General features: G+C 41.4%; 1 protein-coding gene across 5 annotated transcripts in view; it reads left to right on the top strand.

The window, feature by feature from the left end:
* SLC5A9 (solute carrier family 5 member 9) overlaps positions 1-26182 on the top strand; it is a 139299-nt gene that overhangs the window by 46035 nt on the left and 67082 nt on the right. For 3 of the 5 annotated variants that reach the window (XR_002345208.1, XR_002345207.1, XM_021096677.1), the window contains exon 2: positions 21414-21489. The gene's annotated coding sequence lies outside the window, so the exon portion shown is untranslated. Of the gene's footprint in view, positions 1-7349; positions 7559-16851; positions 16955-21413; positions 21490-26182 lie in introns of all 5 variants that reach the window. The other 2 variants (XR_002345210.1, XR_002345209.1) reach the window with 1 other exon arrangement.

The following is a 26182-nucleotide window of genomic DNA, read 5'->3' as shown; positions in this document are numbered from 1 at the left end:
CTTTCTTTCTTTCTTTCTTTCTTTCTTTTTTGACAAATGAATAATGCCATGTATCCACCACTAGAGTATCACAGAGAGGAATTACACTCCCCTAAAAGTCCCCTGTGCTTCGCTTATATTTCCCTCCTCTGTTCCCCCTGGATTCCTGGTAACCGCTGATTATTTTATTGTCTTTATAGTTTTGCACTTTCTAGAATGTCACATAATTGAAATCATTCAGTATAAGCTTTTCAGATCTTTCTTTCATTTAGCAATACAGGTTTAAGTTTCTTTTGTGTCATTTTGTGGCCTGATAGCTCATGTCCTTTTATCACTGAATAATATTTCATCTTATAGATATTGTCATTTATTTATCCATTTGTCTACAGAAGAACATTTTGGTTGCTCCAGTTTTTGGCAACTACAAATAAACCTGCTAAAAAAAATCCTGTACGGATTTTTGTGTAGACATAACTTGTCAAGTCAGTTAGACAAATATCTAAGAGAGCAATTGCTAGGTTGTATGGTCGGACTATGTTTAGGTTTGTAAGAAACTACCAAACTGTCTTCTGAAGTGCATTTCTGTTGGGAATGAATGAACTTCCTGTGGCTCCACATTCTTACTAGCATACAGTATTATCAGTTTTTTTGGATTTTAGCCATTTTAATAACTGTGTAATGGTCTTTTATTGTTATTTTAATTTACAGGTTCTTAGTGACAAATGAGCACTTTTTCACATGCTTCTTTGCCATCTATATATCTCCTTTGATGAGGTGTCGAGATAGTGTGTAGTAACTTCACTATACTAGTAATTACATTAAATAATAAAGGGACTGAATATTCCAAATCAAAGAATAATATTTTCATATTGGTTGAAAACAAGTTCAAAAGGCTGCTTACATGAGACACACTTCCATTATAAAAATACAAAGTGGGTTAAAAGTTAAAGGATGGATAAACAGAGCCAGTGCAAAAGGTAACCAAAAGAAAGCTAAAGTAGCTATTCTGCTATCAGTTAAAATAGACGATAAGGCAAAAAGCATTAGTAAAGATAAAGGGAAACATTTCATAATCATACACAGTAATAAGTGTATCTGTACAGCACAGATATCAAATTCAAAACACATGAAGCTTTATACACTAATCTTGTACCCTTTGGTCCTATTTTTATCATCCTTACATGTCTTAAGGACATATTGCAAAGTCCAATGATATGTCCTTCTGTCTGAGGGCCTGCGATGGACTGAATGCTTACATTTCTCCTAAAATTCGTATTGAAATCCTAACCTCGGTGTGATGATATTAGGAGGCGAGGCCTTTGGGCTGTGGTCAGGTCATGAGAGTGGAGCCCTCACAGATGGCAGTAGTGCCCTTATAAAAAGGGCCAGCGAAAACTACCTCGCCCTCTTTCCACCACGTGAGGATACGGTGAGAAGCCAGCAGTCTGCGATCTGGAAGAGGGCTCGTGTCAGACCCTGACCATACTGGCCCCCTGATCTCAGACTTCCAGCCTCCAGGACCGTAAGAAATAAATTTCTATTGTTTGTAAGCCGCCCAGCCTTTGGGGCTGTGTGGTAGCCGCTCCCATTGACTAAAAGGGTGCTTTTGCTTTCCATAGCCTTTATTCTTGCACAAGGCCCTTGTCAAGTTTTCAGAATTTCTGTTGGGGTCCGTGCTTTGGCCTCCACACCCCCACCCTTGTTTCTGGGCTCTCTGGAGGCTGACTATCTGCGTTTTATCCATGCCCCACCCTTACCTGCCCCTGTGACATGAGCAATGTCATGCGTGGATGTCACAGATTTTTGGATGGACAGCTGGTCTGGTAGGCAGTCTTCTGCCTCCAGAAAGAATGGGCTATGACCAGCATCATGTATTTTGGCAATTAACCTCCACCTAGCTGAGCTTGCAGGAGTCACCCGATCCGTGCCCAAGTGGCTCAGGAATTGACCCTCCTTATCAATTTCAGTTTCTTACACCTGACCTAGCCAAGCTCAGATCAAAGGTTTGTATAAGTGATAAATATCATTTTGGTATTTATAGGATAGAATAGAATAATTAAGAACAGAAAAGAGTCGGTAAGTAGGAAATATTTTTCTCTTTTGCTGCTGGTTGAGATTTTATCATCTCACCTCAGAGAGATACCACTTTTATGGGAAACCATGCCTTGTTAAAATGTATTGAGGTGGACAAATATTAATAAACTTAGGCTTTAGCTAGTGACAAAACTTCTGAGAAAGGGGAAAAAATAATACATAATAGACGAAATGAAAATGTTTTCTTTGTGTGGGTGGGACAGAGAGTCAGAAAGGAAAAGGGAAAGAAGAAAAAGATGTTTATAATGGCATCATGTTGTGTCTTAAGCCACGTGACACTTCTGTGAACCTCAAGCAAGTCATTGGTAAAGCAAAGAATATTACAAATGCTTGGGATATTTGATTTCTTGTGGAAATTATTGAAAGCCCCTGATGTCTGCTTTGGGGTCAATGTGTAAGCTTATCAGGGGCAGAATGCCTGAATGTAGGGGCTGGAAACAGATGTGACCTGGATATTTTGATCCTTTGGAAGTTTGGAGACTTCTCCCAAATATGGAACGAGTTAGGGTTCAAGGCTACTTCAAGGATGTTGTGAGATCTCAGTCATGCTCACGTTCAGTCTATTTCACGTCTCATCCCATCATGTCCAGTTCCTATTCTGCAGCAGCCAGAAGAGTTTTGCGACTCCTGTGTACTCCCAGATACTGGCTTGTACCTCAGGAGCCTCCCAAGTGGTAGAAACCCCCAATGTGGGGTAAAGTGGGAGACTCTCACTTAAGGCCTCCTTTATCCTCCCCAAGAAATAAAAGCCCCCATGACCACTGCCCTTCAACCTTCTGGTTCATAGCTGGGTTTGTAATTTCAAAGGCAAGCTCTTTATCCACACCTGCTGTCTCTTGAGACAGTGATTCTGTTGATGATCTTATCATGTTAGGAAGCGGATCAGGAGCTGAGAGGGTAGAGACCTCCTAGTGCTTTAGGGAGTCTACGGTCTGTCCACCTTACTGCTTAGCCTGGGTGTCACATTCAATCTAACAAGTCCCACATATTCAGACCTGACTTGTGACGCCTCACCACGTTCCCTCGCATAGCACTGCGCCCTTCTGGACTTTAGTTCCCCTAAATTTAAAGGGAATAGAGGGCTTTATGGACTGGTTCTGTGATGCTAGGAATGAGATCAGGTCACTACGAGGAGAGATGGACAGTGCCATCTACTTCTCTTACTTTTTACTATTATTTTAATTTCCTGCTTGATTTCTGCAGTTCTAGTCCTTGCCCTGGCCCCACCTGGAATCCTGTTTCCTTTGGCTTTGGCTTTGGCTTTCTGCTTGGCTCTCATTGGAGAGGCAGCACTTATCTCGAACTACTGTCTCTTTCAGTTCTCCTGGAAGTTGGTCTCTGGCTGCTTGTACTGTATATCATTAGCTACCTGGTTTGCAAGTCTTTGGTTGTCTAAGGCTTGGTAGTCTTTAAGAGAATTGCTCCTCGATCCTGCCTTCTTGCCACCCATACAACTGCCCATTATCTGTTACCATGTCTTCTGGAGGACAAAGCAGGTCCAAATGACCTGTCTGAGCACCTCTGAGGGTCTGGATGTCCTCCTGTGGTTTTGCACTTGCTCTCTTCAAGGACTGGGAGTTTCCATCAAGTGACAGCTTCTCCTGTTTCCACTGGTATTCCTCCATCCCTTTCCTATGAGTTCAGACTTCAATGAATGTCCTTCACTTTATATATACATAAAAAAATCATAATAGAATCTGGCTGGCTTCTGATTTCTAGACCCCAGACATTCTGGTTGATTCTGGGAAGAAAAGACACACCTCTGAGGTGGAGGGGCTCTCTGGGATTTTCTACTGTGTACAGGCAGGACTATCACCCTCTGTTTAGTGACTCAGCGTAATGTCCATCGCTTTATTTTTTTCAAAGCTCTCTTGCATGGCCTGTCCAAGGACCATCATGATTGGAAGGGAGGTTGGGGAGTTACTTTATTTTTACTGTATTAATAATAAGGAAATAAAGGCTTAAAAAGTGCAAGAAGCTTGCTTAAAATGATGCAAAACTATATCTGCTTGAGAGAAGTAAAATGAATTCAGATGAGAAGTGCTATAAAGACACTGACTTGCTTCCATCTTGGCAATTCCTCTCCCCTTTCTGCTCTCCATTTTCAATGAGGACCAGTTAGAACCAGGCAGGATCCCAGTCCAGAGAAGATGGGATCCCAGACAGGGCCAGGGTAGGGGTGCGAACTGCAAGAATCCAGCAGCACATCTAGAGAATGGAATGGCGGTGCAAGGGACAGGGGATGCTATTGTCACATGCCTTTTATTGTCAATTCAGTCACATCCAGAAATGACCTGGATTCTCTCCAAGGGCCTCTGCTTATACCCTCCTTTCAGTCCAACCTAACATCTGGCATTGGAGTCTCTGCCCTTCTCCTTAAAAATTCCCACCCACAATCTCGTCTTACATATTTCAGCTAGAAGAAGGCTTACTTAAGATAACACACAATCTCACCTATGTTATGTCTGCTGAGAGCTTGTGGAAACTGTAACTCCTGCTCTTCCAGTTTATCAATTGTCTTCCTCATCATCAGATTCTACTATAAGGGGACCCGCGTTGGTGCCGTGGGCGAGAAGTGGTATGTCTCTCACGCTTCCCTCCCTTTTCCTCCTTGAATATTCAGAAGTGCTTCCTTCTCTGGCTTTCAGAGGAACAGGAACACAGCTAAGGTAATGGAATAGGCAAAAAGGAGGAATGAGCATAAAAAATCTATTCCTCTGACATGTGCTAGATTCAGCTGTTTTGACAAATATTTAATATTTTAACAAGATACAACTGCAAAAGGAAGAGCTTGACATTTTAAGAACTCTTTAAAAAGGAAACGGTCCATTCTTCCATGTTTGTTCAGAATTACCATGTTTGACCTCTATAAAGCCTTCGATGATCAAGCTTTTCTTGCTGAATGGTGAACAGGACTGAGGTCCCTAAGTTTCACTGTCCCAGATAAATGCAGGTGGGATGTCAAATAATATTCATACTCCTTCACAGTCACATTTAATTAACTCATCGCTCACCTTTGTTCAGCAGTCTGACAGTTTGGTTTCATAAACATGAGATTTAGTTCCGTGTAAGATGTACCATACCACTTTGAGAACAGAATTAATGTTATTTTTTAATAAAGGCCTGCTGCAGTCCTTGGAGCACATAATTAGCAAAGACAAGGCAGGATTATAACCTAGGCCAGTGTGACTTAATCCGTTACCCCACCCACCTTCTCCAGGTGGGTATGGGTTATCGCATGGACCAGGAGGGCATTAGAATTTGGAATTCCCCCAGTAGGGATCCTGGGAGTCGGTCAGGGAAAGGGGAGGCTCTAATTCAGAAGAGGCAAGTTGAACAGATATAAGTCAAAAGGCTGGCAGGGTCCAGGATCCGGGAGTTGAGAAAATCAATTGAAAGAGCCCTCAAAGAGCAGATTGGGGGGGGGTTGTTATTGCTGGGGGTTTTTGGTTGGTTTGTTTGTTTTCTCTTTGGTTTTGCTATATGAAGAAGAGGTTAACTGTACGCTGCCCACAAGCACAGAGACCCCAGGTCTGTTGGAACCAGAAGGTTGATGATGCTGGGACTCCCAATTCCTCACCACCCACCAATCAGAGGAACATGCACGAGCTGATCAGGCCCTGCTCCTTGAACCCTAAGGCTCCTTACTGCCCCTCCGGGGGACACAGTCCTTGGGGCATTAGCCTACTGTGTTCCCTCTTTGCCTGGTAATGAAATAGACGTACTCTTTCTGTTTCCTTCAAAACTCTGTATTTCTATTCCGTGCCAGTGTTACAGGGGCAGCCAAGATTTCAGCAACATCCCTCCAAAAACTTTCACCTGAACTCTTCTTGGCTACCAAACCACAGCAACATCCTGCATTTTTTTTTTTTTTTTTGTCTTTTTGCTATTTCTTTGGGCCGCTTCCGCGGCATATGGAGGTACCCAGGCTAGGGGTCCAATCGGAGCTGTAGCCGCCGGCCTACACCAGAGCCACAGCAACGCAGGATCCGAGCCTCCTCTGCAACCTACACCACAGCTCACGGCAATGCCAGATCATTAACCCACTGAGCAAGGGCAGGGACCCGCAACCTCATGGTTCCTAGTCGGATTCGTTAACCACTGCGCCACGACGGGAACTCCTGCATTTTGTTAAGTTAAGAAGGAAAGATGTTCCTTAAAACTCCCTGTCCACCTGCTACAAACTCAGTTTACATCGTTCAGTGAGAAAAAAAAAAAAAAAAAGTCTACGTGAGAAAACCATTCCTGTGATTTTCATGAGGAGAAAACTTCCCCAAACACCTACTGGCCTCTTGCCCCAACACGTTCCTTCTCTCGTCAGAAGGGGCAAAGGTGTTTGGTTGGTGACCCGCCTTAGCCCATATGTTTCTCAGTTTGCTTGGAGATAATTTTTCACAAGTTAATTACCACAGGGATTCTGTTTCCAAAACTCAGACTAGCGTAAAATCCTGGCAGTATACTTGTTCCTCAAACACCAGTTTCCTTTCAGGTGGTCCTGGGGTGATGCAGGCTGGGGAGGAAGGGGGAACAGGAAGTGCTAACAAGCTCATTGGCTTCTTCCACTAAGCCAGCAAGGGTATATGTGACGAGGAGTTGCCATTATCAGCCTTCCTAGACCTCACTGATCCATCTATCCCAGATCTTAAAGGACAGCACAGTCATTTCTGACCACATCTTTACACTCAGGTTTTCTCACACCTTTTCCTATGATAACTGTTTCTTTATCTCCTTAAGACCTGGTCTTAAACGCCCTCTGTGCTTTGTCATGAGTTGACTACCAGCAGGGCTCTGACCGTTGGCGCTCTTGTCTAGCATCTGGTGGGGTTTAGAAATCTCTAATAGGTCACCGTGGAGAGTCTGGGAGGATACTAATCCAAGCTCCAAAAGGGGGGAATGTGTGTTTGGAGGTGCCACGTTATTTACTAAGGTTCTCTAAAGCGTGAATCATGGGAGCCCCTGCCGGGCCAGCGTGGCGCCCACCCTCAGTAACTGATGACATGTCCCATCCTTGCTCTGGATTCTAACTTAACAAAATACCTACTCTCTCCTAATGGCTTGACCATAATTGCCAAGGGGTCAGGCCCAAGTGCCTGCTCTGATGAGCGCCTTCTCTTTACCCAACACCTGAGGGTTATTTTAAGAATTTCAGAAAACAGTGATCGTTGATGATATGAATGTCCAATCCTGGAAGCAGAAGAGTTATCCCAGACTAACAAAATAAAACACCAAATCAAATTTTGTAATGTGCTGTTTCAGAGGGGATGTCCTTCCTTTAGGACTTTGGCTCATACGTGGATATACTTGTGCTGCCGTGACCTGCCACGACTTGACTGGAGGCTGCTCACTTGACTCACCCACTGAGAGTGACCTGGTGGCTCGTGCGATACTGCCTTGCTCTTGCTCTTTCTGTACAGCAGCAGTTACAGAGGGAACACAGAGGAAGGAAGGAACTAATAACATTTTGGATGGATGAAGTCATAGACCGGTGAGTGGTCTAATCTTCCTCTTCCAATCTAGCAATGAGATCTAGTAAAATTTAGGTTCCATTGTGCAATTGTCTTTAGTCTGTTTTTTCTTACTGTTTTATCTTCTGCTCTGTTCCATGAAAGGAAATGGGCTACTGGCTCATTTGGGGGAAACTCATAAAGATAAACAATGAGTTCAGAGGCACCTGGAGGCTGGGAAAGCAGAGGCAGAAGTCGTATTTGCCTTCTCTTGTATCAGCTTGGTTATAGACACTAAAAGGAACAGGAAGTGTGGGGGGAATATGTCCACCTTCAGGGTAAGAGAGAGGGACAGTCATTCTTCCCTGAGACAGGATTCATTCTGATTTTTCTTTATGATCAGCGTCATTTAAATTCGTTTCTTTCAGGGAGTTCCCGTCGTGGCGCAGTGGTTAACGAATCCGACTAGGAACCATGAGGTTGCGGGTTCGGTCCCTGCCCTTGCTCAGTGGGTTAATGATCTGGCATTGCCGTGAGCTGTGATGTAGGTTGCAGACGCGGCTCGGATCCCGCGTTGCTGTGGCTCTGGCGTAGGCCGGAGGCTACAGCTCCGATTCAACCCCTAGCCTGGGAACCTCCATGTGCCGCGGGAGCGGCCCAAGAAATGGCAAAAAGACAAAAAATAAATAAATAAATAAATAAATAAAATCATTTCTTTCAGATTTAAGGTACTGTCGTCTTCAGAAACTTAAAAGGCCAGAGGCCAATGTACCAAAGTGTCATTGAGGCAGGCCATTGCATATGAGGACACATTCATGCTCTACTCATGGAGAGATATATAATAGAATTTCATGTTTGACCTGTAGATGACACATTTCTTAGAATAGCAAGCCTTCTAATCAACTCTGATATCCAGGATTTCAACTATGCTTTTATCCAGCCCCCAAGGAAGAAGGTCTATGGAGGATGCTAACCGCACTTTCCCAACAAGGGAGAAAATAGGTGTAGTTGCTACAGTCCTCATGTCACTAACTTGCTGTAAAGCTATAAGTAATGTTTATAACTTTTTCCTCCACTGAATCCAGATTCTCTTTTCCCTCACTTCAGAGTTTGGGAGAGACCCCAATCTTTATTCCTAAACACCTAAGTCTGTAGTTGTCTTGCCTTCCCTACTGTGGTCTTTAATTAACACCTACGGCTGACCTTGAAGTAATTAGATGTGCTTAAGAGAATCCCCTGGATTCCAGACATAGACCTCTCTGCCTTGATGGTGTCTGTTTCCCTTTAATAGTCTGATTTTGATACCTTTTTATGTGCCCGTTGATTGGGTGGCATAGAAGGGGCAACTTGGCCAGATGGCAATTACAGCTTTCACATCACCAGGCAATTATTGCTTCATCTCATGATATCCTTCCTCCTTTGAGAAGACCTTTAAACTGGCATAGCTCAAAACTGTGGGAATAGAAAGTACAATGAACAGATTGTTGGGTATGACAGTAGCAGAAACCTCTCCCACTTTTGTCTCTCTAGCCAATGAACCCTTACATGGAACAATATATTTAAAAAGCTGCATCCTATAGGGTGTCGTTGCAGCCTTGTAGCTGGCGTTTCCAGCTGGCACCATAACTGAGTCTTCAACAGGCCCCTCTGATGGTCTGTAAGATCGGCTGCTTCTGTGTGAAGGAGTATATGTAAGATTCATCAATTCCGTAAGAAGGAGCTCATCACTGCACTTCTTTTATTGTAAAATTAGTTTCTCCATCAGAAACTTTGAAAGAAACACCTTAATGACAATACGGACTTGCTATGAGTCTGTGTTTAGTGATGCTGGCAGAAGGACTTCAGCCAAGAAAGGCAAACGCATACAGGGATAATTATTCCATTCAGTGAGGACCAATGGCCCTTTTCCCTATGATGGCCAAGATCCAGTACAATCAATTAGTTTTTCATGCAGGGCTGCAGTTGCAAATACGAGGCTTAATGTTTAATCCCTGCCGTTGATATTTGGGCAATCAGTGGTTTCAGTAGCAAAAGCCATGGGGTGAGAAAAACCCATCCCTACGCATGTATATAAACCCATTAAGCAGTGTTGCTCATCAGAGAGGTTGATTGATGTCCACTTGATTATTGACGGCTTCCTCTCCAACAGACAACTTCAGATGACACACAAATAATTCACAAATGGGCTCATACTTTGTGGTCATTGTAAGAGGTGCATTCATACATGCAGTTTCCAAGACTGCTCATCACTAACCTTCCAATTTGATTCATTCCAAGATTCTGACCATTTGGCCAGACTATCAGCAAGTGTTCACAAGCCGGGGTAGAGTTTTATGGTCACCTGATGTCTCATTATCAGGTTGCTTGTCTCTATTACAGTCCAGAAGCAAACCAGAAGAAGCTGGTTCTCTCAAGAACAGTTATATTTGTAGAAGACAGTGTGCCTTTTCTTCAAATCCATAGATAGTTCCATGATGATTTTGGAAAAGGAAAAACTCAGTTGTACAACCTGATTTCAAAGCCCAATATAAAATTACACTAATTAAGACAATGTATTATTGCTGTAAATACACACAGATAGATCAATGGAACAGAATAGGGAGTATAGAAATGTATCCAAATTTTCTGCTCTTTGAACCTTTGTCAAAATTCAGCTATTAAAATATGCATCAATCCCTTTGACAACATTATTATATATTTATATGATACATATTTAGATATATTATTATAGCTTTATAATATAGCTTGAAATCAAACAGTGTTGTCTACAACTTTGGTTCTTTAAGAAAATTGTTTGAGTGGTCTATGTCCTGAACTTTCCTGGATCATTTTATATATAAGCACTATCTCTGTTTCCTCCTCAAAAACCTGCTTGAATTTTGGAATTAAAGTTGGTCCCTACCTACACTTTGGATGTATGGACTTGTAAGTAATATTGGCTCTTTCAGTCTGTAAAGACGATATGTATATATCTCCATTCGTGTGGGTCTTCTTTAATTTCCCTCAGCGATGTTTTGTAATTTTCATTGTAAAAATTGTACTTTTATTTTTAGTTTTATTTCTATGTATTTAATTTTTGATGCTATTAAAAACTTTTTAAAATTAACCTTTCTAATTAGAGACTATAGTGTCTGGAATAAGAGTTAAGCTGTTTATTGGTAGTAGTTCCTATAGGCCTCTTAAATTCATTTATGAGCTTTAGTCTTTTGAAGAGTCCATGGGCTTTCTATGCACATGCTCATGGCCTCGGTGACCAGAATTAGCTTTACTTCTTTCTTCCTGATCTTTACGCCTTGACTCTTGCCTCCTTGTACCGGCTAGGACGAGGACATTGTTCGGGGGAAGTACAGTTGACTCTTGAACAGCGGAGGAGTTGAGGGTGCCACCCTCTGTGCAATGGAAAGTCTGACTGTAACATAGTCGGTTCCTCCATTCAGTTCCTCCGCATCTGCAATACCGCATCTGCAGATTCTATCAGCAGCAGAGAGTGTAGGACTACAGTATTTCCCATAGGAAAAAATCCACGTATAAGCGGACCTGTGCAGTTTAAACCTGTGCTGTTCAAGGATCAAAGGTAGTATGAACAGGCATCATTATTTAGTCCCTATCTTAACAGAAAAGTGTTTGACATTTCACCAGTAAGAGTGACATTAGCTGTAGGTTTCCTGTAGACTCCCTTTATCAGCTCGAAAAAGTTTTCTTGTATCCATATGTTGAGAGTTTTTATCATTAATATTATTGTTATTATTGTCTTTTTAGGGCTGCACCCGTGGCATATGGAGATTCCCAGGCTAGGGTTCTAATTGGAGCTGTTTCCAATGGCCTACACCACAGCTTATGGCAACTCCAGATCCTTAACCCACTGAGCGAGGCCAGGGATCGAACCCGCAACCTCATGCTTCCTTGTCGGATTCATTTCCGCTGCGCCACGACAGGAACTCCAAGAATTTTTATTATGTGTTAAGTTTGGTCAAGTGATTTTTTTTTCCTGTATCTATTGAGATGATCATATGACTTTTCTCCTTTATTCTGTTATTGCCATGAATGCTCTGTTCCACTTTTTTCACTGGTTTGTCTAAGTTCAGTTTGAATTTCTATTGATCTCTCTTCAAATTCCCTGTTCCTTTTTCTGCAGTGTCCTGTCCTTAATCTTTTCAAATTAACTCTTATCCAATATCATATTTGTTGGATTTTGCCCTTTTTTATATGTCCATGTTTCTAAAGAAATTTTCCATCCATTCATACTTGTAACCTTTCTAACTAGAACTTTTATTATATTTATCATTATTATTTTAAAAATTTTGAGTTGTAAATCGAACATACGGGCCATGTCTGGATCTTCTTCTCCTGACTCTTTCCTCTCTTGCCAGTGTCTCACATTTTATTGCTTCTTCATATCTTGTAAGCTTCGATTGTATATCAGATACCAATATGCTAATTCAAAGAACAAAATGTTAAGTTTACTCAAAGATAGGTTCTTTTTATTTTTTCTTGTTCAGGCTGCTAATATCAGGGACTTAAACTAATCTAATTGGCATTTGAACTGTGTCCAGACAGTTTCAGATTTAGTTGGAGTCATGGATTCAGCAGCACTACTTGCTTCAAGTGCTTTGGGCATGGGATCAGGACTTTATCTTAAAAGGAGCCGGGCAAGTTTCTCAAGATGTCTTTATGTTTTATAACCCACTTGTCATCCTTTGATCTTTGAGAGGTCTTTCTCGGCTTTGCAGTCCACCTGCCAGAGTTTGGGTTCACTGGGGACTTCTTTTTGCCCTCCTGTCATAATTTACCTGTACTGTTTCTTGGGAGATCTTTCTCTGCCTTCTTCCCCTGCCCCCACCTATTAGAAGGCTAATGCAGTACAATTGATGAAGGACTCTCTAAGAAGAATTTCTCTTATCTTTTTTACCTTTCCCTCAATCTTCAGCAGCTAATTCTTTGCACTTGAAAAATGTTCTACATGCTTCAGGGAAGATCTCTCTCTCACCTCTTATGCCCTGCCTGCAATCTTTGGTATACCACTCCCATGCACTAATTAAATTCCCAAAGGAAATAATAAGTGTTCTATACAGACTTGCTCTGTGGCAAGAGCTCCTCTAATCTATCATCACAGCCCACATATAACTGTTAAAACTTGAGCTTATTTTGCCATACTCCTATCCACTGGTAGACCCCTCCTCTGAAAAATTCTACCAGAGGTGAAAGAAGATGTAGTTACCTTCTCATCTAGGAAGTTCTCCTCATTTTCTGGAATTTAAATCATTAGGTTTCTTTGTGTCCTCACCTTCCTCAGGGGCTTTCAAAAATGATAATTCCAGAGTTCCCATTGTGGCGCAGCAGAACAAATCCAACGAGGAACCATGAGGTTGCAGGTTCAATCTCTGGGCTCGCTCAGTGGGTTAAGGATCTGGCATTGCCATGAGCTGTGGTGTAGGTCACAGATGCACTTCGGATCCCACGTTGCTGTAGCTGTGGCCAGCAGCTGTAGCTCTGATTCGCCCCCTAGCCTGGGAACCTCCATATGCCATGGGTGCAGCTCCAAAAAAGCAAAAACTAAAAAAAATAAAAAATTATGATTCTGTAGCTTATCAATATTTTAATTTTTGGGATGGAACTAACAGTCTCACTAAACTTGGAAACAATTTCCAACTTTCATCAATGTTTGAAAAATAGTACAAAGAACTCTAATATGTCCAGAGAATCCATAAAAATTTCACTAATGATCCCAGTAATATTCTTTATAGCAAAAGAATCCACTTGAAGATTATGCATTATACCCAGTTTTCAGGTCTCTTTCTTGTCTCCTTAGATCTGGAAAAATTTCTTAGTTTTACCTACACTTTAATGACCTGCATATTTTTTATAATTATAGGACAGTCATTTTACAGAACACTAATCAATTTGGGTTTGTGTGCTGTTTCTTCTTGATTAGACTCAGGTTAATTATTTTAGGCTGGAATGTCACATAATTAATGCTATGCTATTCTCAGGGCATTTCGTCTGGTGGAGCATGATGTTGATTTATCCTATTTCTGGTAGGAATTTCAATCACTTGATTAAAACGATGTCTGCCATATCTCTCCACTTTAAAGGTACCTTTCCCTTATTCTCATTAATAACTACTTTGTGGGGGGAATATTCCTAGATTATGTAAAAATCTCATTTCTGTTTTTACTTTGTGTCTGTGTGTAATCTAGTTTTTTTTTTTTGTATGTAAGCTGGTTTTTCTTTTCATTAAAGATAGCTAATTTACAATGCTGTGTTAGTTTCTGGTATACAGTAAAGTGATTCAATTATATTCAGTTATATATATGTGTTTTCATATTCTTTTCCATTATTGTGTACCAAAGATATTGAATATATTTATCTAATTACTAAAAAGATTAAAAATTTCTTCATGCAGTTTTAAATATTCAGTTCTACCCTTTGTGAATTTCTTGTTTACGTAATTTAACAAATTACTTGTTAGATTTTCTGTTTTTTTCCTCCATAGTTTATAGGCTTTCCTATGCCTCTAAGTATTAATCCTTTGAGATCATTAGATTTTGAAAATATCTTCCCAAGTTTCCTCAGAAAACGAAAAATAGAACTACTAGGAGTTCCCCTTGTGGCTCAGCAGTAACAAACCCAACCAGTATCCATGAGGAGTCAGGTTTAATCACTGGCCTGCTCAGTGGGTTAAGGATCTGGCCTTGCTGTGAGCTGTGGTGTGGGTCACAGACATGGCTCAGATGCTCCATTGCTGTGGCTGTGGTGTAGGCCAGCAGCTGAAGCTCTGATTCAACCCCTAGCCTGGGAACTTCCATGTGCCATGGGTATGGCCCTAAAAAGACAAAAAAAGACAAAAAGGAAAAAAAAGAAAAGAAATACCATGTGATCTAGCAATCCCATTCCTGGGTTTCTATCCAGACAAAACTATTTTCCAAAAAGATACATGCACCCCTAAGTTCATTGCATCACTATTCACAGTAGCCAAGACATGGAAACAACCTAAATATCGAGCGACAGACAAATGGATTAAGAAGGTGTGGGGTGTGTGTGTGTGTGTGTGTGTATAATGAAATATTACTCAGCCATAAAAAAGAGTAAAATAATGCCATGTTCAACAACATGAAGGCAACTGAGATTATCTGAAGTAAGTCAGAAAAAGACAAATACCATATGATATCACTTATATGTGGAATCTAAACTACAGCACAAATGAACCTACCTACAAAACAGAAACAGACTCACAGACATAGGGAACAAGCTTGTTTTTTGCCAGGGAGGAGGGGGAAGGGACTGGGATGGACTGGGAGTTTGGGGTTAGTAGATGCACGCTATTATACTTAGAATGGACAAACATAAGGTCCTACTCTATAGCACAGGGCACTGTATCCAATCTCCTGGGATAAACTGTGATGGAAAATAATATAAAAAAAGGAATGTATATAAATGTATGACTGAGTCCCTTTGCTGTACAGCAGAAAGTGGCACAACATTGTAAATCGACTATAGTTTAATTAAAAAACTTCCCATATCAGACATCTGCTAATTTTGTTTACAATGCTCTTAATTTAGCACTGATGTTTAAATTTGTCAAATTAATTTTTCCCACGCAGTTTGTACTTTGGACCTTATGAGGTAATCTTTTGCACCCTAACATCACAAAGATATTATCCTGGGTTTTTAATTTGTATTTTTTTCTTTTGGGCGTGAGCCAGTTTTTCCCAGGAACCCCTACTTTTCAACTGATAATGTGATTATACCTGTTACAGTCAGGAGTTTGGCGGGGAACATAAGGGAAATTCAGATAACATTCTGAAGATAATCAAATGAAGAAAATGTTTATTCAAGAGTGATGAGAATTAAGGGAACCACTAAGGTCCTCAAGATTTGGCCGTCTTGGGAACTCATCACTCTTCAACTCCTCAGTGACAAAGGATGACAGGGGCTGCCAGAGCCTGGGCATCCAGAGCCACAGGTGATGGGCTGTGAGCAGGAAATGCAGTTGCAGGCGGGGGGTGAGCCTGTTAATGACGTGTGACCACAAAACAGGAAGGGAGGAAGGAAAGAGGCATTTTGGCCTCTTTCTCTTCCCATCCTTCTGTTTCCCACCTGTGCTTCCCACAGACCAGAAGGGAAGGGACCCCGCATGACTGATTTGGTGAGGGTCAGTTCTGTAACCTACGCAATAAAGAAAAGGAGAGTACAGATCTGAGGGGACAAATGGAGAACGAGCCGCATTAAACCATTTATATCACATACCACGTTTATTTTTCTTAACTCTGTAGTCTGTTCCTTTGGATTTGTGTTTTTGGCACCAGTACCACTCTGCATGTGTTTTTTAAGACTATGGCTTTTCTGTGTATGTTCATATCTGGTAGAGTGAATTGAAAAACATTTTTCTTTATTGTTGAAGATTATCTTGGTTATTAAACATTAATTCTTCCACATAATTTTGAGATTAAAGTACCCTATGGTTCCCAGTATTCTGCTAGGATTGTATTAGAATTTTATTGTCTGTAGAATATTACGATGACAGTTTTTATATTTAAAATGTTAATATTGTCCCTCTCCATGAACGTGATATGTTATTCAGTTATTAAGTTTGTTAAAAATTCTTAAAATTCCAAAGAGACCTCATATATCATTTAAATTAGTTTAAGGAGGAAAGGAGTACTATTTTTTAAGAATGTATTTGTATTTGTCCGTTTTCTTATCACTTGCCAGATAAATGATCCTATCATTCACATTTATTTTCTCCTTCCTTTTTCATACTTGTGCTCCACTGACACCTTTATTTTATTATTGTGTTAGATAAAACCTTTAACGATTTAGATTTAAAAAGAAAGATTTTTTTAAAAAAATTAAAAAAATAAAAAGAAAGATTTTTCTCATTAAGTATAATTATTATGGAGATTTTTATAGACATAGCCTTTATCAAGATAAGGCCGATCCTTCCTATTTCCATTTTCAAAGACTATAATCCCTATAGTCTCTGATATAATATTCTTAAGATTTACTTTTCCATTATAAATAGTTTAAATGCTCTAGATCATATGATGCAACAGAAATATGATATGCTGCTTTACTTTCAAGGAGGAGCAAGGCAGGTTGAAACTAGTGCTTGCATGAGAACGGCTGTTGAATCTTGATGGTGAAAATGAGTTTGAACAAACAGTCCTACACCCTGGGTGGGGCTGCCACCTTCAGATTTCTCTTGGGAGGGGATGTTCATCTTAGGCTGGAAAAATACACTGCTGCCCAAGGGCATCCACTGGGGCTCTTACAGAAAGCCCTGCTGGTTGCTATGTGACGATAGCACATCTGATGGTGGTTTCTGTGCCAGCAGGAAGCCAGCTGATCGATGCATAGATCTCCGAGACCTTTGGACGAGGTTCTTCCTGAAGGGCATGAAGTCCTTCTGAGACCCATTCTCTATTTTCTGGGAGCAGGTAAACTGGAAAACTTGAGATTTTTTTATGTGGTCCATCTCTTTCATGACTCCTTTGCCTGGCTATATGAGCTGCATAGAATGCTGAGGAATGTTCTTGACCTTAGGTGCTTTTTATTCTGATTGGGGTTTTTTGTTTTGTTTTTCTTGTTAATTTGTTGGTTTTGGCTTTTTCTTGTTGTTTTTCCTTTTCACTTCTTTCCTTGAAAAGCAGTTCGCTTTAGAGGTTAAGAAAAGTAGTTTGTACCATGGGTCTCTATTAATTTAAAGAGTAGACGTCTTTCAACTTTCATTAGAAGGGAGCTAATAAAAAGAAATACTTATATATGCACTGAGTACTAGCAGGCATGTGCTCCTCATTACTTTGGCTTGGCAATAATAATAAAAAATATTACCTCTGTTCAAAATATTCCTAAAATATAGAGTAAACTAATTGCTATATTTCTAGGTAGAGTCCTAGGTTAACTAAAATAACTCTCTGAGAATTTCAACAAAAATTTAATGAGTTGATTATATATATATAATTATGTATATAAATATAAGTTTTACAAAAGTGTAAATCATGAATATAAATCTCCCACATGTGTAAGATATAATTTGAGTGATTCTTAGCCCATGTGTGTGCTAAGGGTGAGTGAGATATACTAAAAATATCTGCAAGGAATCTAGGTCTTTAAACAATGTTGGGAAACCAGCCTACCAGTCTTGAAATGCTTGCCCTTGCTCTGTCATCTTGTTAAAAAAACTTTAATGATAAATATGGAGTTCGTATAAATATTATTTATAATATATTTGCATCATAAAGAATAACAATAACCTCAACAGCCATGTCACCACAACCCAGTCAAGAGAAAAAGCCATGTAAGTTTCATCATAAAATGAGGTAAAAGAAGACCAAAGCAGCTTCCAAAGTTGGCAGGGCAGCTTCATGATGTTAAGGGCCCAAGCTGCTTCTCTTTTATTTGCTGCTCCATTTTCAGCTCGTGGCTTCCACTTCAAGGTGCAAGTTCTATCCGAGGTAAAGCCATAGGATGGCATTTTCTCTGGCTGTGAGGAGGAAGAGCAGGTGCACTTCCTGACTTTAGGGATGAAGGAATACTCTTTATCAGCCTGGTTCTTCCGCATTGAGCAGAAAGCAGGCCTGTAGCCTCGCCCGGCTGCAGGGCATCTGAAGAGTGTGCTGTTTGGGTTTGTCAAGTTCCTGCCTAAACGCTGGATGGTCTTTACTGCGGAAGAAAGACAGGATTATCTCTATTAAGAGACAACTAGCAATTTGTGTGATAAGGTAATTAATACACTTTCCATACTGACCCTTTTGAGCTCTCGTTGCTGCAAATGTCTTCTTCTTTATTAGGACTTGCTGTTTTACTTTCTTTACAATGTCTCTAAAATAAATAAATAGGGAGTTCCTGTCGTGGCGCAGTGGTTAATGAATCCACTAGGAACCATGAGGTTGTGGGTTCGGTCCCTGCCCTTGCTCAGTGGGTTGACGATCCAGTGTTGCCGTTGAGCTGTGGTGTAGGTTGCACACACGGCTCGGATCCTGTGTTGCTGTGGCTCTGGTGCAGGCCAGTGGCTGCAGCTCTGATTCGACCCCTAGCTTGGGAACTTCCATATGCCGCAGGAGCGGCCCAAGAAATAGCAAAGACAAAAAAATAAATAAATAAATAAAAAATAATTGGAGTACCTGTTGTGGCTCAGCGGTTAACGAACCTAACTGGCGTCCATGAGGACACAGGTTCAATCCCTGGCCTCCTCAGGGATCGAATTCAGTGGGTTAAGGATCCAGCATTGCCATGAGCTGTGGTGTAGGTTGCAGATGCTGCCCAGATCCCATGTTGCTGTGGCCCTGGCATAGGCTGGTGGCTACAGCTCTGACTGGACCCCTAGCCTGTGAACCTCTAAATGCCGGAGGTGTGGCCCTAAAAAGACAGAAAAACAAAACAAAATGTATATATATGATGTCTCTAGATATATAGACACTGTTACATTTATGGAGTTGAATTTAACATTTTCCATTGTCATTTTCTTCATAACTCGAGAAGTTTGTTCATATTCCAGTTTCGTGAGAAAATACGTTGTAATAAAATGATCTGACGTTTGCGTAGCCTTGGCTTTCACATTTGTGTCTTTGATGCAGCCAGGAGGCATTTGTGTGTGGTGTGAAGTGGAGATCAGGACTCTGCTTTTCCTGAGCCGTTGTCTCAGCACCATTCACGGAATAGTAATTCTTTTAAACTGAGTCGCAGTCCCAGTCCTATCAGGGATCAGGTTTCCTTGCGGTTGGGTATATTATTGGGGTCTCCGTTTTGTTGATTTCTCTCTCTGTCTATATCAATGCTACCTCCACAACCTGTCAATTACGGTAGCTTTATAATAAATTTTGATCTTGTTTAATTCAGGGGTTCTCATATTATTTTTCTTCAGAAGAAGAGTCGTGGCTCTTTTTTGGCCCATCACTGTTCTGTGTATATTTTTCAGACATCTTTTTCAAAACAAAACAAAGCAACAAAAACAGGAAAAGTCAAAATTTCGACTGAAAGTGCATTGAACCTACAGAGTATTTTGGATAGACTTGACTTTCTAATTTAAAAAGAAATAACATAAGTATTATTCAGAAAATATGATTTTTTTGTGGTAGAAACTCAAATATATGACTAAATGGTTATACATTTTAAGTGAATTCAACAAATTGATTAAGAAAAATATCAGTTATTAATATTATATTTGTGAACTTGCTGGTTGTTGATATTGTTTTGGGTTGTATGTTTAAGCTTATTGTCAAGGATGTTTGTACTGTTTCAGTTGAGTTTTCACCAATAATATTATCATGATGTTTATTATACATGTTTCTTGTGCATATGTGCCTACATTTCTATTGATTATGCTTCGAAGGTAGAATTTCTGGATCATCGACTATGTTTATTTTCAACTCCAGTAGAGGATGCTAAAGTGCTTTCAAATACCATCCTACTGCTATACTTTCACCACCAGGAACATGACGCCTGCCCTGTACACGTTACACCACCGTGCACCACGTCCCCATCGAAACTTCGTATCGTCAGCCTTTCTCATTGTACCCATTCTAGTGGCTGTGGTGGTATTGCCTTGTGGCTTTAATATGCATTTTCCTGATTCTTAATGAGGCCTGTGCCTTTTCTTATCTTTACTGATATCTGAGTATTTTCTATGCTAAGATAGTCCAGGTGCTTTAACTATTTTTCTTTCACTATATATGCCTTAAAATAATTTTTATAATTCAAATTGAAAATATATATGTATATTTTTTTTTAATTATGAGCAGCTTCAGCAGTGGAAGTTTTGCAAATATCTACCTCCACTCTGTGGCATTGCTTCCAACCATTATAATTCTTTCCAAGCCCCCTTTTTTTTAAATGAGGACATTAAACCATTGCAGGAGACATCTCACCTAGCTTTTCTCTCCTTTAGCATGTTATTTTGTATTCTCATATAGTAAAACACAAATCGCAAGAGAGAATTGCACAGGTAATATTTTGCATTTAAGTACTCCATTTTCCAGCAGGTAAAATCGAACATTTTATTAATCAGCATATTTGAGAAACTTCATGAACCAGACTTTGCTTAACTGTTGCGTATATGAAACCAAACACGTGTCCCTCAAACCAGAATATTAACATTATAAATAAGTATCTCCAAATTTAAGCAATGTCGACCCCCGCCCCCAGTTTAGATCCTTAGAAAAAAAGAGCCTATGTCCAAACTTTTTACTAAATATTTGTTAGAGGGTAGAGGGGGATTGTAAGTTAGGCTGCAAGAGTAAGTGGGAAAATGAGGGGGAAAGCAAGAAAGGAGAGGCATTGATTTTCTTGCTGCTTCTTATTTCTTACATATAATTGATCCAACTTAACACACACTTACATCTAAGTTTTTCACAGACCCTCCAGGCAGTTGCTGAGAACACTAAATCCCACCTCCCTGATGTGGCGTTTCCCTTGAAGGTGGGAAGTAGTGTGTGGAGCCAGAAATTCCACAGACCCACGTGGGTCAAAGCTGGAGAACGTTTTGCTGAAGCTGGCTTGTCACCCACAGGAGACGTCATACAAGTCTTCCCATTAGAATAGGAGGCAACGTTAGAGGGAACAGCCAGGGCTCTGAATTGAGCAAGTGGCTTAAGCCGAGATGCAGACGGGGCCAAGTGGGTGTGGGATGTGCATAGCTGGGTTCCGAACGCTTTCAATGCTCTTGTTTATCACGGCTGCCCTTCGCAAGAGCAGGCTAATGAAGGCAATGAGCCACCATAAAAGCCCAGGAAAGAAAGAGGAAAAGACAGACTCTCGGGGGCCCTGGCACCTGTTGGTTTGACTACATCGCTTGGTTGCGTATCAAAGGGAAGTCTCTCAAAAGGCAGGATTTCAATTTTTGTTCTGGTTCCCATGATTCTTATTGCCGGATCCCACAATTGCTCTTTCATTTTCCAGGTGTCACGGAGCCTGCATGTTCCTAAGTATCTGGAAACTGTGGTCGTTCTCGTACAGATGCTGGTACTCTCCTCGGGTAAGGATATCTATTGCTTTTTCAGGGGGCTTCGTATCTATAAAGGAAGAACGGAGATAAATGGCACTGAAGGAAATGGGAGAGCGTTTTCACTGCTGATCCTCCGATTCTACCCTTTTTGGTCTAGATTTGTGGACCGAAGTGAATGGTAAAACAGCTTTCGATAATGTTATTTCAATTTCTGTGTCTTTCTGGGTCCCACCTCCTTGCTCAGTGCTGCAATGATGTGCCAAGGAAAAGAGACAGGTGCTTGTCTAACATCTCCCCCCGGGAAGTAAATCAGAGTAATTGGATCCCTTGTATTTAAGAACAAACCACAATTATTTATGTAATGATGGGAATGATAAGTAGGACTTCAGATGAAAAAGAAGGTGGTGTGAGCTGGAGCTGTCTACAAATTTTTCTTGGAGCAATAGGCCCTAAATCTGACAATTCAGATACCTTCCAGTGAAAAGGATAAACACTGTTGGCAGAGACAGGAATACATTTGGTGTAATCAAGAGTTGGAAAAACTGGAGTTCCCGCCCTGGCGCAGCGGAAACAAATCTGACTGGGAACCATGAGGTTGAGGGTTCGATCCCTGGCCTTGCTCAGTGGGTTGGGGATCTGGCGTTGCCGTGAGCTGTGGTGTAGGTCACAGACGCGGCTCAGATCCGGTGCTGCTGTGGCTGCGGTGTGGGCCCTTGGCTATAGCTCTGATTAGACCTCTAGTCTGGGAACCTCCATGTGCAGTGAGTGCAGCCCTAAAAAGACAAAATTAAAAAAAAAAAAAGAGTCGGAAAAACTAAGATTACAGGAGGAGTTGTGTGATAGTTCCCTATAGCATCATAGCAAATTATTCCCCAAATTAATGATTAAAAGTGACCGTTTTATCCATCTCACGTCTTACTGGTCGGGAATTCTGGCCAGTGCTCAGCTACTTGACTCTTCTGTTCACGTGACATAGACTGAGGTCCCTTGGTTTATTCAGCTGATGGGCAGGGTTATCCAAAGGGCCCACGGTGGCTTTATTCACAAGTCTGGCACTTTTGTGGAGTAAGCTGGAAAGTTAGGATCCACTGGGATTGGCAATTTGGATGTCAGCACATGGCCTTTCTGTCCTGATGGTCTCAGGGTAGTCCGACTTTGTATATGGCAGTCGACGGCTTTCAGAAAGAATGGCACAAAAAAAAAGGAAGAAGAGCTACTCACTTCTTATGACAGGCCCAGAAACCACTGCAGGTTGTCTTCTATCCTATTCTACTGGGAAAAGCAATCTAAGAACACACAGTTTTAAGAGGAGAGCTCTTTCTCTTCAGGGGCAGGGCTTCAAAAATCTGTGCCCATCTTTTTTTTTTTTTTTTTTTTTTTTTTTTTTTTTGGTCTTCTGTCTTTCTAGGGCTGCACCCATGGCATGCAGCGGTTCCCAGGCTAGGGGTCTAATCGGAGCTACAGCTGCCGGCCTACACCGCAGCCACAGCAGCACCGGATCTGAGCCGCGTCTGCGACCTACACCACAGCTCATGGCAATGCCGGATCCTTAACCCACTGATCGAGGCCAGGGATCGAACCCACAACCTCATGGTTCCTAGTCGGATTTGTTTCCGCTGCGCCATGATGGGAACCCCCCGTGCCCATCTTTAATTCACCAAAAACTGATACTGAAAAGGCATCTGGTGTGTTTGATAAGTAAAGGCCATTGCTAAGCAACAGCGGTTCACACTGCATCTCTCGACAGTGGAAGTGTCCGCATGCCTTCATCAAGTGCAGAGTGCCCGCTGCATTCAGGCCATGTTCTCTGCACTGGGAATAGTAAAGAGAATTTTTTAAAAGAATAAACTAGAGACTGTTGTTGCGTAACTTACATGTTAGGGGACCACGAGAGAAAATAAAGACAGGAATTCAAATACCAGGTGGAGATATCTGATATGAAGATATGTTTAGGTATGATTAGGGAGAATGTTAAATGGGTGATCATTAAAATTCTCTCTAAGGACTTGACATTGAAGCTGGGACCCGAGAGATGAGATGGAGGCAGTGACAGGAGGGTCTGAGAGATGGGGGATGCTGTCAGCATGAAGATCTCTCTGAGAGCAAAGTTCTGAAGGCAGAAAGGACCTGGCGGAAAAGAAGGCCAATGGGTCCAGCCCAGAGGGGTCTAGGTGGAGAATCCCTCTGCGGCCTTTGGACTAAATCCTTGGTCTCCGACGTCCTCCACAGGGCAGTTCATCTTGAGCAGCTCTAGGAGCCACCAGGTGGTTATGGTGAATGGAAGTGCTGAGCTCAGCTGCTAGCTGTCCCCACCACAGCGTGCAGATCCCATGGAGCTGGGCTGATAACGGGAGAGATATTCCCAGCTGATTTACCTCTAACAGGGATGGGGATGAGCTCGCTGGAAAGAGCACTCACAGGTGTATGAATCGCACAGTGCTCCTGCAGGATGCCCTGGGAGAGGGCAAAGGACCCTCAGAATTCACAACCTCAGGGTTCTTGATGGGGGTCAGTACCACCGTTCCTTTAAAGACGGGGTTGCCTATGAAGCAACCGTCATGGATCTGAGGGTGGCAGGTAAGGACAGAAAAGACTCATCTCCATGTTTCCTTGGCAGTGCTACTCTGGACCACTTCCTTAGATAGGTCACCTATTTATATACATGCGCAGTATTACACAAACATACACGTGGATGTGCTCATGCATATGCAAATATACGGACATACAGGTATATACCAGCATACAAATATTTATATAGCCGTACCTTCTTTTTAAATGCGAATATAGTATGTGCATTGTTGTGCCACTTGCTTTTTTCACTTAATAATATGAACTGCAAGAAAATTCATATCAGTATATGAATTTTTTCCTATTCCTTCCATGGTTGCAAAATGTTTCATCATGCAGATGATTCAGAATCATTTTACTCATATCCTATACAGGAACATAGAGGTTGATTTCAAGCTTTTGGTATGCAAGCAAAACTCTAATTCATAATTTAACTAAATTACTTCATATGTGATTTCACACATGTGCAAGCATTAAGTCTATGTGTGAAAATGTTAGCATCAGCTTGTCAAATCAGACACACACTTACATTCATATCCTTTGGGATTTCAATTAGACTTCGTTGAATTGATAGAGCAATTTGGAGAGAAAATCTCTTTTTGCAGCTGGTGTAGTTTATACTCTTGCTTCGGTCTGAACCCCTCAGGATCCTAATCCATAGCATCACTTTCTGTGTTGATGTTTCTGCACTGGCCAGTGCAGAACCCCTTTAATAAAATGCCCTCTCTGCTTCTAGAGAACTTCAAGTGGCTCATTATTTTCAAATTATCTCCAGGTAATCAGTAAAAGCTTCCAGAGGAAAGGCCAAGGACTGTCTTGGCCTCTGGGTTCCAATTCTTTTTTTTTTTTTTTTATTTGCAGAAGTTCCCTACGAGAAACCCAGGGTCCTTAGTTACCCTCCCTGACAAGTGATGGCCACGGGCAGAGACGGCCAAACTCTCCCTGAATTCCAGCCCTTGACCTCTTCAAGTTCTGTTATTGCTCTTTATCCTGTTAGACCTTTGAGCACATCTTAGGAGATGCTTTTGATTTCATTCCCGTCTGGGTTGTCTTTAGCAGGAAGATTGGGTCAAAATACATCATCACTACTAGCAGCCAAAACTCTAAACATACCATTAATATTTTTAAAATTGTATGTATGTATTATCTGTATACCTATCCACTCTCCAAAATAAACTGATTCCGTTTCTTTGCTCAAAAAGTGATGACACAGGGAGTTCCCCTCGTGGTGCAGCTGAAACAAATCTGACTGGTATCCATAAAGATGCGGGTTTGATCCCTGGCCTTGCTCAGTGGGTCAGGGATCCAGTGTGGCTGTGAGCTATGGTGTAGGTTGCAGATGCTGCTCAGATCCATCGCTGTGGCTGTGGTGTAGGCGGGCAGCTGTAGCTCCGGTTCACTCCCTAGCCTGGGAACTTCCATAGGCTGTGAGTGTGGCCCTAAAAAAAAAAAAGTGATGACGCAAATTTCAAAAAAGCCAATTACAGATGGGGATGCCTAGTGGGATTTACTTTTAGTTTGGATTTTTAAACAATATTTTTCTTTTTGTGTCTAGACATGCCTTCCACACAGTAGAGTGCACAAATCTTAAAGAGTGAATTCTTACATACAGGGACACCCATGAACTCACCCTTCAGATGAAGATATCAGATATTTCTGGAGTTCCCTTCGTGGCTCAGTGGTAAATGAATCCAACTAGGAACAATGAGGTTGCGGGTTCCATCCCTGGCCTTGCTCATTGGGTTCGGGATCCGGCGTTGCTGTGGCTGTGGTGTAGGCTGGTGCCGTCAGCTCTGATTAGACCCCTAGCCTTGACCCTCCATGTGCCAGGGGTGCAGCCCTGAAAAAGATAAAATAAATAAATAAATAAATGGTTCTAGCACCACAGGGGGTTCCATTTTGCCCTTTCCGCATCAACACCACTTCCATCCTGCTGAGGTAACCCTTACTCTAACTTCTGTCACCGTGGTTAATTTTGCCTCCTCTCATCCTTGATATCAGTGAAATCATGCATTTAATATATGTGATCGCGCACCATTATTCATTATGTCGGGTTGCAAACAGCAAGAGTCTGTTCTTTTGCGTTTCTTTGCAGTAGTCTAGGCTGTGACCAGAGGTTTGGGTTATTTTCAGTTTGAGGCTACTAAGAATAACG

Source organism: Sus scrofa, chromosome 6 (assembly GCF_000003025.6).
Source record: "Sus scrofa isolate TJ Tabasco breed Duroc chromosome 6, Sscrofa11.1, whole genome shotgun sequence".
NCBI classification, from domain to species: Eukaryota; Metazoa; Chordata; class Mammalia; order Artiodactyla; family Suidae; genus Sus; species Sus scrofa.
Note: the sequence above shows the minus strand (reverse complement) of the source record. Positions and strands in the feature narration are given on the sequence as shown.